Genomic DNA, 14,061 nt, shown 5'->3' on the forward strand with positions numbered 1-14,061 from the left:
TTTATCTACTGAACAAAAACAATACTAATATAATTATCAAGTAGTAGCCCTGCTTTTAGCGTTGACCGCGTGATCTGGGGATGAGCTCACTATTTCTGCATGTAACTACGTTAATTTGCGCGCTTTGGCCGATAGCCTTTAATTTGTTTTAACTTTGTCGACCCGATGTTAATGGACCACAAAATGAACTAGCCTGGTATAGTGCGGAGATGTAAATTTTCCGAAGAAAGTGACAGGAGAAACTTTCACTTTCATAAAGTGTAAACTTATTAAATAGTTTCAGGTTATATGATTTGCGGGGTAGCCGTGGTGACCCCTTATTCATGGTTGTGATTATTGGAGCGAGCTCATTACATCTGGCACTCGAAGATTGGTCATCAGTACGAGGAAAAGAGGAACTACAATAAGACGTCATCCATTACAAAGGAGTAACGTTTCATGCCCCAAATCGAAAGCGAATGAAATTGTACGAAACATCTTGCGAGACGAAATTAATAGATACGAGTTTGTAATTATATAGCACGACGTAATAAACAATTCGATTTCAGACCATCCATTCAGTCCAAGGACTCCCCTTACTGCCAATCAACTAGTATCGAAAATCAAACCCCTAATCAGTTCGCATCCTCGAATTGAAGGCATTGTCTATTGTCAGAGAGACGGTGCACCCTTTATTCTTGAAGATCTAAAGAAACTACCGAAACCAGTTGTTCAAGTTACAACAGACATAATTTCAAATTCTTAAAAACAAGACAAAAATCTACTTGAAGGATACAGAGAACTGCTACAAGAAACCACTCTTGAAATCAAAACATTAGCTATAATACGAAACAACAATAGCAACTTGTGTGATATCTTAAAGAAGAAAAAGAAACCGTCAAAAAAACAACGAGAAGCACAAAGGAAACGAGAACAGAAATAAATTGTGAGTTTAAACTTGAATTTGTGACGGACTTGGCTTAATTGTCCAGGCTTGGATCAAAATGGATCATATTGTAAATAAGTTCTCTCTATCCCATTTTCTCTTTCTTTCTGTATTCACCAATATGACTAAAAATTGCAAAACGTGCAAAACACCCATTTATGCCAGGGACAGATGTTGCAGTTGTGTATCTTGCAATGCTCAAATGAATCTTGAGGGCACCTGCACTGGTCTTACTAACACCGCCATCAATGGCATAAAAGACTTGGGTTTAAACGCATTGCTTCTATGCGATACATGTGTCACTAATAACGAAAGAGAAAACTTCATAAAGTGTAGGACCATGATGCAAATAAATGAGAAATTTGAAAAAGAGAGTGAGGGAATACAAGCACGACTTGAACATATGGAAAAAAAGCTGATGGCATTGGTTGATGAAAAAGTCGAAAATGCTGCAAAAACAACATGCGAAAAACTGGAAAAAAAACTATGTAGATGTACTCAGTGTGAAACCTGTTAAAAATATGAAAGCTAAAACAGGAGCTGGAAAAGAAGTAAAACATGAAATACATCATAATATCAATAAAAGCTTCCGTATACAGGGGATCAGAGAAGATCCCGAGAAATCAAAAGGCGAAAATTTTGTCCCCACAACCGAAAAAGTACATGAGGTACTAAACAAGTTAGGAGTTAAACCACAAATTGAAGAAATAAAAAGGCTAGGGAAATACAGCAAAGAGCGCATCAAGTCAAAAACTTTATTAATAACTCTGTCAACGGAACATGAAGAACGATTGGTGCTGGCAAAGAGCTTCAAAAAAAGAGATGCTCTGCGAGATGAGAAAATTTACCTTCTTCCAGCATTATCGAAAGAAGATGCGATGAAGGAAAACCTATGCCTTAAAAGACGAAGAGAACTTCTAGACGAAGGAGCTCCAAAGGAGAAAATCAAAATCAGGAACTTCGAGCTGTTCAATGATGGAAAAAAAGATGATGCTTGACTAAGCTTTCTCAACATCCTGCAAATGAATGTAAGAAGTCTCATAAATCTCGAACGACGAATGAAGTTTGCAAATGCTATAGCAACATCAAACTATGACATAATATGTCTCTGCGAGACTTGGTTAAATGAAAACATTGCATCATCTGAATTAATGCTAATTGAATACAGTATTTATAGATCAGAACGACAAACAGCCAAATATCAAAGTTTGCACGGTGGAGTTCTAATGGCAGTGAAACAAACATTTTCATCTGAATTATTGCCAAATAAGCAACCTGAGTGTTGTTTAACTTGCAGCATCCAAATAAACGATAAGCGAATTATTGTCTCCTGTTTTTACAATCCACCTTCGAGCGGCAAATATCGCTATTGTTTAGGCGATTTCGCACAAATTTTAACTGAAATTGAGGAATCAAATCAATCAACTGCAACACTTATTTGCGGAGATGTAAATTTTCCAAATGCAAACTGGATTGACTATAGTAGCATCGAAAATGAAGAAGAGTCAATAATTGAACTAAAAGAGCAACATCAATTCGAGCCAGCAATAGATTTTCCAACTTGTGGCAAAAATACCCTAGACATTACATTATTCAAAAGTTGTCACATTCATGTGACTCCTGGCAAAAATTTCTCAAAATTTTACAATTGCTCTGACCACAAAGCAATCGACATTCAACTTGAACGTCCTCACCATGAGGTAAAAGTCGCTACTGAAAACTTTCGAAGCTTCGGTAGCGTGGACTATAACGAAATCAAGAAATCAATACTAAGTGAGCCTTTCTCACCAGTATGTCACATAAACATCAATAGAATGTGCGAAGAACTTTCCGGCTATTTGAAAAATTTGGTAAACCAACATGTGCCCAGAACAACGAATCGTCGCCAATCACTTCCGCCATGGATTACGCCAAGTACCTCAAACATCATGAACAAACTGCGAACACAAACTTGAAGATACAAATTGAAACCTACAAGCTACCGCAGAAATCTCCTTCTATCTCTATATAAAATGGTGAAAGAAGCAGTAGAGGAAGATAGATTAAATTATCAGGAAAATGTGATGTCCACTCGTAACACACATTTAATTTTCAAACAAATTAAGAGTCTGAAAAATCAGAAACTCTCCCAAAGAATAAGATCAAGGATGTCATAGCTGTTTCCAAAGCCAAAGAAAAAGTGAGCTTTTTAAATGATTATTTTCACTCTGTCTTTTCACCCAAATCAAGCTTCAAACTCAGTGACATGAAGTGCAAAAACACGATATTGAGTAAATTCAGTATCTCAAAAACATATTTAAACCAAATTATAACAGAGCTTGACATAACAAAATTGCGGGGCCCAGATGGACTCCCACCAATTTTCTTCCAGCGAACGGCCAGAGAAATGACCACAATTTTGCATTGCGTTTTTAAAAACATCAAGAAGGTAAGAAAAATACCAGATAACTGGAAAGTTGCGGCTTTGTTGCCTATTTACAAGAAAGGTGACAAACGACAAATGGAAAACTACCGGCCGGTGTCGGTCCTAAATATCATGAGTAACCTCCTGGAAAAATGCATGTATCCAGCGCTGTACGACCATTTCATCAAATTTCTCACAAGAAGTCAGCACGGTTTTGCTAAAAACCGTTCAGTTGTTACAAACATGTTTTCCTTCTTGGAATAAATCTACGAAGCAATTGACAAGAACGCTGAAAACCATGTGATCGCATTCTATACTGACTTCTCTAAGGCATTCGACAAAGTCTTGCACTACGAACTATTACAGAAAACGAGCAACTTTGGATTTGGAGGCTGTTTCCTAGAAATAATCTCAGACTATCACAGCAACAGGAAACAATTTGTTCGTGCTGACAATTTCTCATCAGAAACTTTAGAAATTACAAGTGGCGTACCACAAGGAACGTTGATTGGTCCATTATTCTTCTACAACTTCATAATTGATCTTCCTGAAGTTTTGAAAATTAGTGACCCATAAATCTTGGCAGACGACCTAAAATTGCTAGCAGTGATTGTAGACACAAAAGACATCCAACAGGACCTAAAAAGCGTTGAAAACTGGGTAGACAAAAACAAAATGAGTCTGGCACTGGACAAATGTTTTTAAGTCGAATTTAGAGGAAATCAACACGAATTCATTTGTGCCAGTCGGTCATATTTGGAAGTTTGACCTTGAGAGAAGCAAAAAGCACTTAATTTTGGAGTGAAATTTAATTTTTCAAAATTTCGAATGAAACCTGTCATGCACGATTTTCTCGCGATAACTGAAAATCAGAAAAGAGAAGAGAGAACGATCGAGTGACAATCGCGGGAAAGTTGCTAGAAAAATCAGTGGGAAATTGCTATTCGCAATTTCAGCAGCAATAATAATCGAGAGTAGAGCTGTCCCATCTAAAACAGAGACGAGCGCATTCCCACGAACTGGATTGTTGTGATTGGAGTATTATTCTAAACTGGACTAGAGTGAACCTTCGGTGGAAAGGTGGACAGCTAGAGTGTCCCAATGGTTCACGAGAACTTACAGTCTAGAGTAAAAACTTGTTCTTGTTATTAAAACTGACTAACATTAAACTCATTTTAGTTACTTTATTGATTCTTGAGTTGCTCACCGACTTATTTACTTCCTGGTTCTTGAGCGTGCTACAATGTGAGTACTAATTTAAATTTCTAGAGTGTGTTTTATGATTGTTATGTTGAGGTAAGGCGAGTTTTAGGTTGATCCATCTGAAATGGATCAAAGTTCCACTGTCTAATAAAAAGTAACTTAACGGATTGTTCCAACCCGGTTTTTAACGGCGTTCATGTATTTTGGGTATCTAGAGACCTAAGTATGGGGACGTTTCCAATTCTAGAGTGGGGGGATATTTTAGTAGTAGCCTTTAAGCTGTAACGGGTCGTAGTCTCATGTCACAAGCGAACCGAATTGGCTCCGACTGATTTGAGGTACAAAAACACAAGAGATAGTGTCCCTGACTCTTGAGCCAATGGTTATAGGGCCTATTTTTCTTAAGCCTCATGTGTGACTGCAGTAGACGAATGTTACATAGTGTTTTTATGGCGCTCCTGGGTGTTTACGACATCAAGACTACGGAGTCGAACCCACTTGAGACAGCTTCGGGCTGAATGCCCATTCTAGAGTACCGGCGGTACGGTTCGACAGGAACGTGCAAACCTTCCGGTTGTACCGTGATAGCTTTTTAAGAAAACTCAAGAAAACTTCCTGGTACGCTCTCCGAACGAGGCTTAGCTAACCGAGTAAAGGGGGGCAACTAGGGGGACAAAAACACGAGCAAAAAGACAAAAAGCGAAACAAAAACCATAAAACGAAAAAAGACAGTGACTTTGACACCAGATTAGTTGGATCAAACCTTTATATTAATTAAATAGTATACCCATACTGTTTTACAAGTTCGATCGTTTCGATCAACCTAGCAATTTAACCCAGTAACCTCAATAAAGTGCCCGAGTGTGGGGCGTTGTCAAGGGTTTTTAGATAGCTTGGAACTTAGCTGGACAACAAGGAGACTTGACTGGAAGAGGTGACCAGCCGAGTGGGAAAGTGGTTCAGGAGCACTTGAGCTGAACCAATAGGAGACTTGACTGGAAGAAGTGACCAGCCGAGTGGGAAAGTGGTTCAGGAGCACTTGAGCTGAACCAATAGGAGACTTGACTGGAAGAGGTGACCAGCCGAGTGGGAAAGTGGTTCAGGAGCACTTGAGCTGAACCAATAGGAGACTGGAATGGAAGAGGTGACCAGTCGAGTGGGAAAGTAGCCAAGAGGGATTTGGCAGTTCTCGAGTTCTCAAGTTGGGCAGAACGGGTATCGTTAAAACTCATACTACATTATAGGAAATAAGTGTAAAATTGGATAAGCGATATCCCCCGGTTTTGAGAAACGTTTTTACTTGAGCAGGCCTGGAGACAGGTCTACGGTTTTCTCTTGAGAGGTTTAGCACCCGGCGCTTAAGGTGATTTTAGGCTTAAGAAAGGGGGCTAAAAAGGGGGGAGGTTAGAAGGGGGGCTGGTTAAGTTAGAGGTTGGCGGTTGTAAATTGTAAAAAGGGAGAAATTAGAGTAACTAATTGGTCGACATCGTTGATTTAGTTACATTAGTCATTTACACGCGTTGGTCATAGGAAACGGATATCCAAAATTGGAATTAGGTTAAGGTAGGTACCCTGGTCGGATCGGTTGTGGGAAACGGACATAGACAGTTTTTGTGATACCCCATAAGATCGCTAGCAGAGGGGAAGGAAACGCGTGGCAATTAGGTACCAGACATTTTTTCGATAGAAGGTAGACATTTGTCACCTTTGAATTTTAGGTGGGCTCATCTTTCCGTTTTTATTACTTTTTCTAGCTTGGATTTTTGTTGCATTTTGGTGAGGATTTGTGTTCAGTTTTTATACGAACAGGTGATCACAAGATACCTGCACACAGGTTTTGGTCTCAAGTTGCTTGGAACATTGAAAGAGAGGTAATTAAAAAGAAATAAGAAAAAGGGGGGTCAGCATTTGGCTTTTAAGAGAGGGTTTTTTGGGAAAATTTTACTAGAGCTTGAGTGGTGGTACAAGGTACAGTGAATCAAGAAGTCCCCATAACGAAGAAGAAAGAGGTCCCACCGCTCAGACACTTGTCAACAGCCTTGGGACAGTGCCAAAGAAGTCCTGGGACAGTGTTGGACCAGAACAGTCTTGATACAGTCTTGGGACAGTGGTCTTGGGACAGTGGGCTTGGGACAGGGTCTTGGGACAGTGGTCTTGGGACAGTGGTCTTGGGACAGGGTCTTGGGACAGTGGTCTTGGGACAGTGGTCTTGGGACAGTGGTCTTGGGACAGTGGTCTTGGGACAGTGGTCTTGGGACAGTGGTCTTGGGACAGTGGTCTTGGGACAGTGGTCTTGGGACAAGGGTCTTGGGACAGTGGTCTTGGGACAAGGGTCTTGGGACAGGGTCTTGGGATAGGGTCTTGGGACAAGGGTCTTGGGACAGTGGTCTTGGGACAGTAGTCTTGGGACACTAGCCTTGGGATAGTAGTCTTGGGACAGTAGTCGTGGGACACTAGCCTTGGGACAGTAGTCTTGGGACACTAGCCTTGGGACACTAGCCTTGGGACAGTAGTCTTGGGACACTAGCCTTGGGACACTAGCCCTGGGACAGTAGTCTTGGGACACTAGCCTTGGGACACTAGCGTTGGGACACTAGCCTTGGGACACTAGCCTTGGGACAGTAGTCTCGGGACACTAGCCTTGGGACACTAGCCTTGGGACAGTAGTCTTGGGACACTAGCCTTGGGACAGTAGTCTTGGGACACTAGCCTTGGGACAGTAGTCTTGGGACACTAGCCTTGGGACACTAGCCTTGGGACAGTAGTCCTGCGACACTAGCCTTGGGACAGTAGTCTGGGGACACTAGCCTTGGGACACTAGCCGTGGGACAGTTGTCTTGGGACACTAGCCTTGGGACACTAGCCTTGGGACACTACTCTCAGGTCAGGGGTCTTGGGACACTGACGGAGTACTGGGACATTACCGAACAGTCTTGGGACAGTAAAAGGAAGCCTGGGACGGTACGAAGAAGAGTAGGGACGGTAACTGGAAGTCTAAGGACAGTATAAAAATTGAAGTAAAATTACAACTGGAATTTTAGAGAACTGGAACAAGGTTTTTATCACGTTGTATATTTTCTTTTAAGAATTTGTTTCCACAAAATTTTTATTCTTAGAATAGAATTGTATATAAAATAATATTGTAAATAAGAGCAATTGTAAATAGAAATAATGAGACGGAGTAGGGTACCGGTGCTTGAAAAAAGGTCAAGTGGATCAAACACGAAATATAACTCGTCGCTGCGTGGAACAACATCAAGGGGCCCAGGCAAAACAAGAAATAACTTTTCAGTTAGCATGGTCAGCACGAGGAGTGGCACCGAGAGCAAGACGCGAGAAGATGAGAGGGAAAAAGAGGTGGAGCCTACAATCGAAATCGACCTAGAGACACCAGACCAGAGCGTAGATGAACTGGAGAAAAAGACGACGGAGTCAACTCCAATGCCCAATGCAGAAGAACCAAACCCGAAACCCATGGAGTTCTCACCAATAGACGATGTGGAAGATGCAATAGGCAACACCGAAGAAACGGTGAAAGAAGACTCTCAAGTAAAAAAGACATCTTTTACAGAAAGGTTGGCGATGATGGTCGGAATAAAAACGAAAGAGAACGTGACTGAGGAACCAAAAGCTGAAAGAGCACGAACATTTGGGACAGTGAGCACGAAGACGACAGAAGCCAATCCGAGAGAGGAACAAACTAAAGCAGAAGCAACGGCCGAAGAAAGACCAACGGCTGACCATGAAGAGGCTACTCTTGAGCTAGGTGACTTGATGGCAAAACTGAATCAGATCGACAAAAAGCTGAAGCACAGCGAAGAGGACAGAGAAGTGATAAGAAAAGAATTAAGATACAACAAACACGAGTATCTGGATAGTTATTTTAACCTGGCTAAGGCAACAGACGAGAGACTCAAGGAGATGACAGATAAGGTAGAAGCCACCAATAAAGAACGAGAAGGGAACATCAAAAAAGATTTGCAACAGTTGAAAAACCGATATGATGATGTCAACAGCCAAATAGGTAGCCTGGAAAAGAGGCTGGACACAATGAGCAAGAATCAGGCCGAAAGTTCAGGTGCAATACAGACGAAATTGGATGCAATCTTGAGAAATTCTACCTCACAAGAAAGACCGGCAGCGGATCGCACGCAAGGCACCAGAGTTGACTTTGTGGAACCACAAAGGGGCAAACGGCAATCGACACCGTTGCCCTTAACCCGGAATACGGTGAGCATAGCACCAACGGCTGATAAAACAATCACGAAAAGTGGAAATTCAAACACAACGAGTGGTCCGGGGGACTCAACAGCTAGCAGCAACGCAGGTCCGGATGCCATGACATGGGCAAGCACTTGGGAGATGATGAACAGGACTCTAGAGGCCTTCGCCACGAGGAACGCTAACTCGAGCGATAGGAGAGACGGAAAATCAAGGAAAACTTTCAAGAAGCCAAAAGAATTCAAAGACGACTCAGATGGATGCATTGACACGTGGGTGGAAGTGATGAGATTACATCTAGAACAAGATAACTTAAATGATGAAAGGCAAGCATGCACAGCCATACTCAGTAACCTGGAAGGCACGGCATTGAAATGCGTGGTTGCAAAGAAAGAAGAAGAACGCGATACCGCGGACAAGATCTTCGAGATATTGCTGAATCGATTCGGGTCAGGCATGAAGGGTCACCAAGCGATGATGCGATTTGAAAAGAGAAGGCAGAGGGACGACGAGTCAATAGATCGGTTCCTAGATGATCTCGAGAGCTTGAGAAGAAGGAGTGACCCAGAGGAGTCGACAAACAGAAGGAACTTTAGCATTGCCTCGAAGTTTATTGATGGGGTAAAAAGTGACGACTTAAGGACAATGTTAGCAACATACTACACATTGTCGAAAGACAGCGCACCAACCCCAGAAGAAATGAGACAGAAATCAAGGGAATACATGCTGATGAAACCCAAGAAATACTCATATACAGAAAACAGGAACACGCAAGGGGGAAGTCAACCCCAGAGGTCGTCATGGTACAAGCCTAGAGATGACATGGACAAGCGCAGATCATGCGCGAACTGCGGGTCGGCGGATCACCACGTGGCTGACTGCACAACATACAAACAAGGCATGAAGAGTCTAGGATATGCACCAGATGAGGAGGACATGAGCCAGATGGAGGAACACGAGTACTATAGTGGCTTAATCATCAAGATAGGCGCAAGATGCTTCTTCTGTAGCCAGGAGGGGCACTTCAGAATGGATTGTCCCTTGTTCTGGGAAGCGGTCAAGGACCAGAGTCACCCCAAACATAAGTTGGCATTAGCGGCAGTGCAGAATCAGCGGAATAGACAAAACGAGTTTGAATCTAGGAACTCCAAGCACGGAATTGCCGACGAAAACAGTGAAAGCTGTAACACATGTTAATGGTGCGATAGAGTCCGCGGCTGGGAACTCGCTAGAGATAAACTATGAGAAAGCGGTGACGGAAGCAATTGCCAAAGTAAAACAGGATCTGGCTGCGAAAGAAATAGAGCAACGACTAAAGCTGGAGATCGAAAGACAGAATTTCAACGAAGCATTAACTGGATCGAACCAAACACCAGAGGCTGTACCGGGCTCAACAAAGACGGGGAATTGTAACACTGTAAAAATGGTGACGGGAAAGCCATTCGGCATATCGAAAATTGGGGCTAGAATAATGTCGATAATCACAGTGGGCGGCCACGAGGTAACCAGAAACTTGAGCGAACCGAGCGACCAGACGATAATGCACATTGACGTGTACGCAGATTACTTGAGCTGTATAAGCCCACAAACGACTTCTAGAGCCTTGAGAGCACTACTCATGAGAGGGGGCAGCAAGTCGGTACGTGTTGATAGCAGATATACTGAAGCTTATGGTCCACACGAGGTGATGCTAAATATAGATGGGATTAACATCTATACCAAGACGATGATAACATGCGACGAAGACCTAATTGGACAAATCTACGTAGGGAAAGAAGAATTGAAAGTGAGATCGATTGGACACTGCGCCATGCTTGAAGAAGATGCAATGCACATCGGGACGGAGGCAGATGTGACAGGGCACGTGCTGGATATAAGTGGCAAAAAGACTCAGTTGCGTGGGTTGCTTGACACGGGAGCAGTCTTGAGCGTCATACCAATCGAAACTTGGGAGAGGATGGGCTTTGACAAAGGCGACTTGATAGACTCGAGAATACGGCTGTCGGCTGCAAACAAAGGGGCCCTTCGGGTGCTGGGCAGGACGCCAATAATAGCCCTCAATTTGGGGGAACGTAACCTGTGGATGAGCTTTATCGTGGTAGAAAACCTAGATGAATCTGACCAATTTATTTTGGGCAGAGACTTCATCAGGAATTTCGACGTAACGATTGATCTAAATAACGCAATGTCCAGGATACGGAACCCGGATAGGAGGTACGCAATCAAACCGGTAAATTTAATAATGGCAAATGAAAACAAAGCACAGGTATTCTTGAGTAGGAGGGTGAGGCTATAAGCTAATGAAGCGGCAATCGTAAGTTTGAGGATGAAAAATTACAATGAACTAAGTGACAACAAGCAAGTGTGCATAGTTCCGAATCCTAATAGTCAAAGTGCTGCTGTTTTAGGAAGATCATTTTCGATAACGAAGAGCGGCCTCTGCGTCAGTGTCTTGTTGAATACCCTTGATATACCGATCACGATACAGAGAGGGAGGAAACTGGGATATGCTTTACCGGTTAAAACTCGATATGAAACAATTGAGAACTCAAAACAAAATGAAGTTGTTGATTGTCCCAATCACAGGGACAAAATTTGTATCTTGAGACGATTGCAGAAAATAAAAGATTCTTCAGGTCTTATTAAATCACTTAAGTCAGAAACGGACGATGGTCTTTCGAGCTGTTCGAACTTTCCAGAGCGACCCACACTAGATGAAATGCAAAATGAAAAACCGGTCCTGCCGGAGATTGAACATTTGAGGGGCAAACTGAAAGATGAACAGCTCGAAGCCATCAAGGACGTACTAGAGCGGAACGAGGAAGTTTTTTCGAGGCATAAGGCGGATATCGGGTGTTGTAATTTCGTTGAGCATGAAATAGAACTTGAGGAAAACGCGGTACCACACAGGGAGGGGGCGAGGCGCATGACCCCACACAAATCGGACGCGTGTAGGAAAGACATCGATACGTTACTAGAGTATGACATGATAGAACCATCCAAGTCACCGTGGGCGTGTGGAGTAGTGATGGCCAAAAAGAAAGGCGATCAGTTGAGGTTTTGTTGTGACTTTCGATACCTGAACTCCGTCACGGTGAAGGATGCCTATCCCATACCTAGGATTGATGAGAGCCTCTCGAAGTTAGGTGATGCAAAATTTTTTACGACTCTTGATTTAGGCTCGGCCTTTTGGCAAGTACCACTAAGGAAGCAGGACAGGGACAAGACAGGGTTTGCCTGCGAGTTGGGTCCGTTTCAATGGAAACGGATGCCGTTTGGACTTTGCAATGCCACAGCCACGTTTCAGCGGTTGATGGCCCACGCGCTGATAGGCGTAACGAAGAAGTATGGCAACCTGGTAATGTGCTACGTGGATGACGTAGTAATAACGACGGCAACACTGGAAGACCATATTGAGAGACTAGACGAAGTGTTTGCATGCATGAAGAGGTCGGGGCTAAAGTGTAAACCATCAAAGTGCGAGATACTCAAGGACTCAATAAAATACTTGGGCAGGATGGTAGACAAGCACGGCATCAGACCTGATACGGACGCCGTGGAAGCAGTCCTGACCTGGAAATCACCGAAGACAGAGCACCAGTTGATGAGCTTCCTGGGTTTCGCTAACTATTATAGAGAGTTCATCAAAGGCTATGCAGACAAGGTATACCCGATGCAACAATTAATGAGACACAAGGGCAAGAAGTTCACGTGGAACAACGCAGCAGAAGAGTCATTCCAGAGGATAAAGAAAGAGCTATGTGAGGCACCAGTACTGGGTATGCCGACTGAGAAAGGGATGTACGTGCTGGACACGGATGCGTCGGTAGTCGCGATTTCTGGGATTCTCCACCAAGAACAAGAATGGAATGGGAAGACAGTCTTGAGACCAATAGCGTACGGGAGCAAAGTCCTGAGTGACACGGAAATGAAGTACGGAGCACCGAAAGCTGAGATGTTCGCGGTGGTTACCTTTGTCGAGAAATACAGGGCATACCTGGGCAGTGAGCCATTCAAGTTGCGAGTCGACAACAGAGCACTGAGCTGGCTGAAAACGTACTCAATGGACCAAAGTTACATTGGGAGGTGGATAGTTCGCCTGGACGGATACAACATGATAATTGAGCATAGAACGCGAGATAAACATCAGAATGCCGACAGCTTGAGTAAGAAGACGGAGTTCTATGAGAGACAAGAGCAAAGAGAAGCAGACAGACCTGAAATCAAAGATGGCTTCTCATTCATGGACAAGGAAACGTACGACAGTCTTCCACTCACGAGATGGCTGGACAAGTCAGGCAAACCGATAGAAGATCATCCTGAATTGCCTAAAGAGCCTCCAGAGAAGACCATCTTGAGGAAGAGCAAGAGGATTCCGATTGAGATTATACTCAAGTCGAAGATCGTGAAGGAGACGCTCAAGGCAAAAGGCTATGATCTTAACCAGGTGGAAGCAGGAACTGCACAGATAGATGATGACTTAATGAGGTTGCTCGAAAAACTATCAGATGATAAGCCAGTGATCCAGGAGAAGGGTAAAGAGAAACCGGAATTCACTATACTTCGGAGAAAAGAGACAGTGAACGATACTGACTCATCAAGAGGAAGCGTCACTGACAGCAAAGATGTCGTGCGGTCACTAGTTGACAAAATCCCCGAAGACATTCTGGAGCAGACCAAGGTTAGGAAAAAAAAGTGACGTTCAAGGAAGATACTGAACACCTGGGACTAGGTCAAGAGTCCGGGGAGTGTTCCAGGTTCACGGAAGAAGGAACCGGAGAAGGAAAATTGTCCGGGGAGCGTGAAGGATGGGATGAAGACTCGGATGAGAGCAGCGAAAACCAGGACAGTCTGTGCATGATACTGGCGGAAGAGAAGACAAGGCACCACGACAGGGAGTTACAGACGGATCCATCTTCAGGAACATACAACATGGACATACAGGAGATGCGAGGTGGTGAGGAACTTGAGAAAATTGCGGTCGCAAGGAAACCATTCAGGGAACTATCATGCAACTCAAACATCAGAACGAATCTGGTGCCAGAAGATGATATGAAAATCGTGAAAAGGATGATATGCGTGAAACTGAGTGATGACATCCACAACCCTGGTGAGATGAATGGACAGATCATGGCGCTAAAGGAGCATGTCAAGGCAAGATATAGGCTGTCAGACCTAATAAGAGCCCAGAAGAATGACAAAATGACAAGTAACCTCTCCAAATGGATCCAGTCGGGGGTCAAGGAGAAGGGGGAACTTGAGGAAGACAGCTACAAGATCTTGAGCCAGTTCTACAAAGAAAAGAAAG

The 14,061-nt window shown here is 43.4% G+C and overlaps 1 protein-coding gene across 1 annotated transcript in view; it reads left to right on the top strand.

Annotated features, from left to right (window-relative positions):
- Positions 1–267: 267 nt before the first annotated feature.
- Positions 268–14,061, top strand: part of LOC134843821 (early endosome antigen 1-like) — an 84,895-nt gene continuing 71,101 nt past the window's right edge. Inside the window, exon 1 of the mRNA XM_063860109.1 lies at positions 268–274. The gene's annotated coding sequence lies outside the window, so the exon portion shown is untranslated. The remainder of the gene's footprint in view (positions 275–14,061) is intronic.

Source organism: Symsagittifera roscoffensis, chromosome 4 (assembly GCF_963678635.1).
Source record: "Symsagittifera roscoffensis chromosome 4, txSymRosc1.1, whole genome shotgun sequence".
Lineage (NCBI taxonomy): Eukaryota > Metazoa > Xenacoelomorpha > Acoela > Convolutidae > Symsagittifera > Symsagittifera roscoffensis.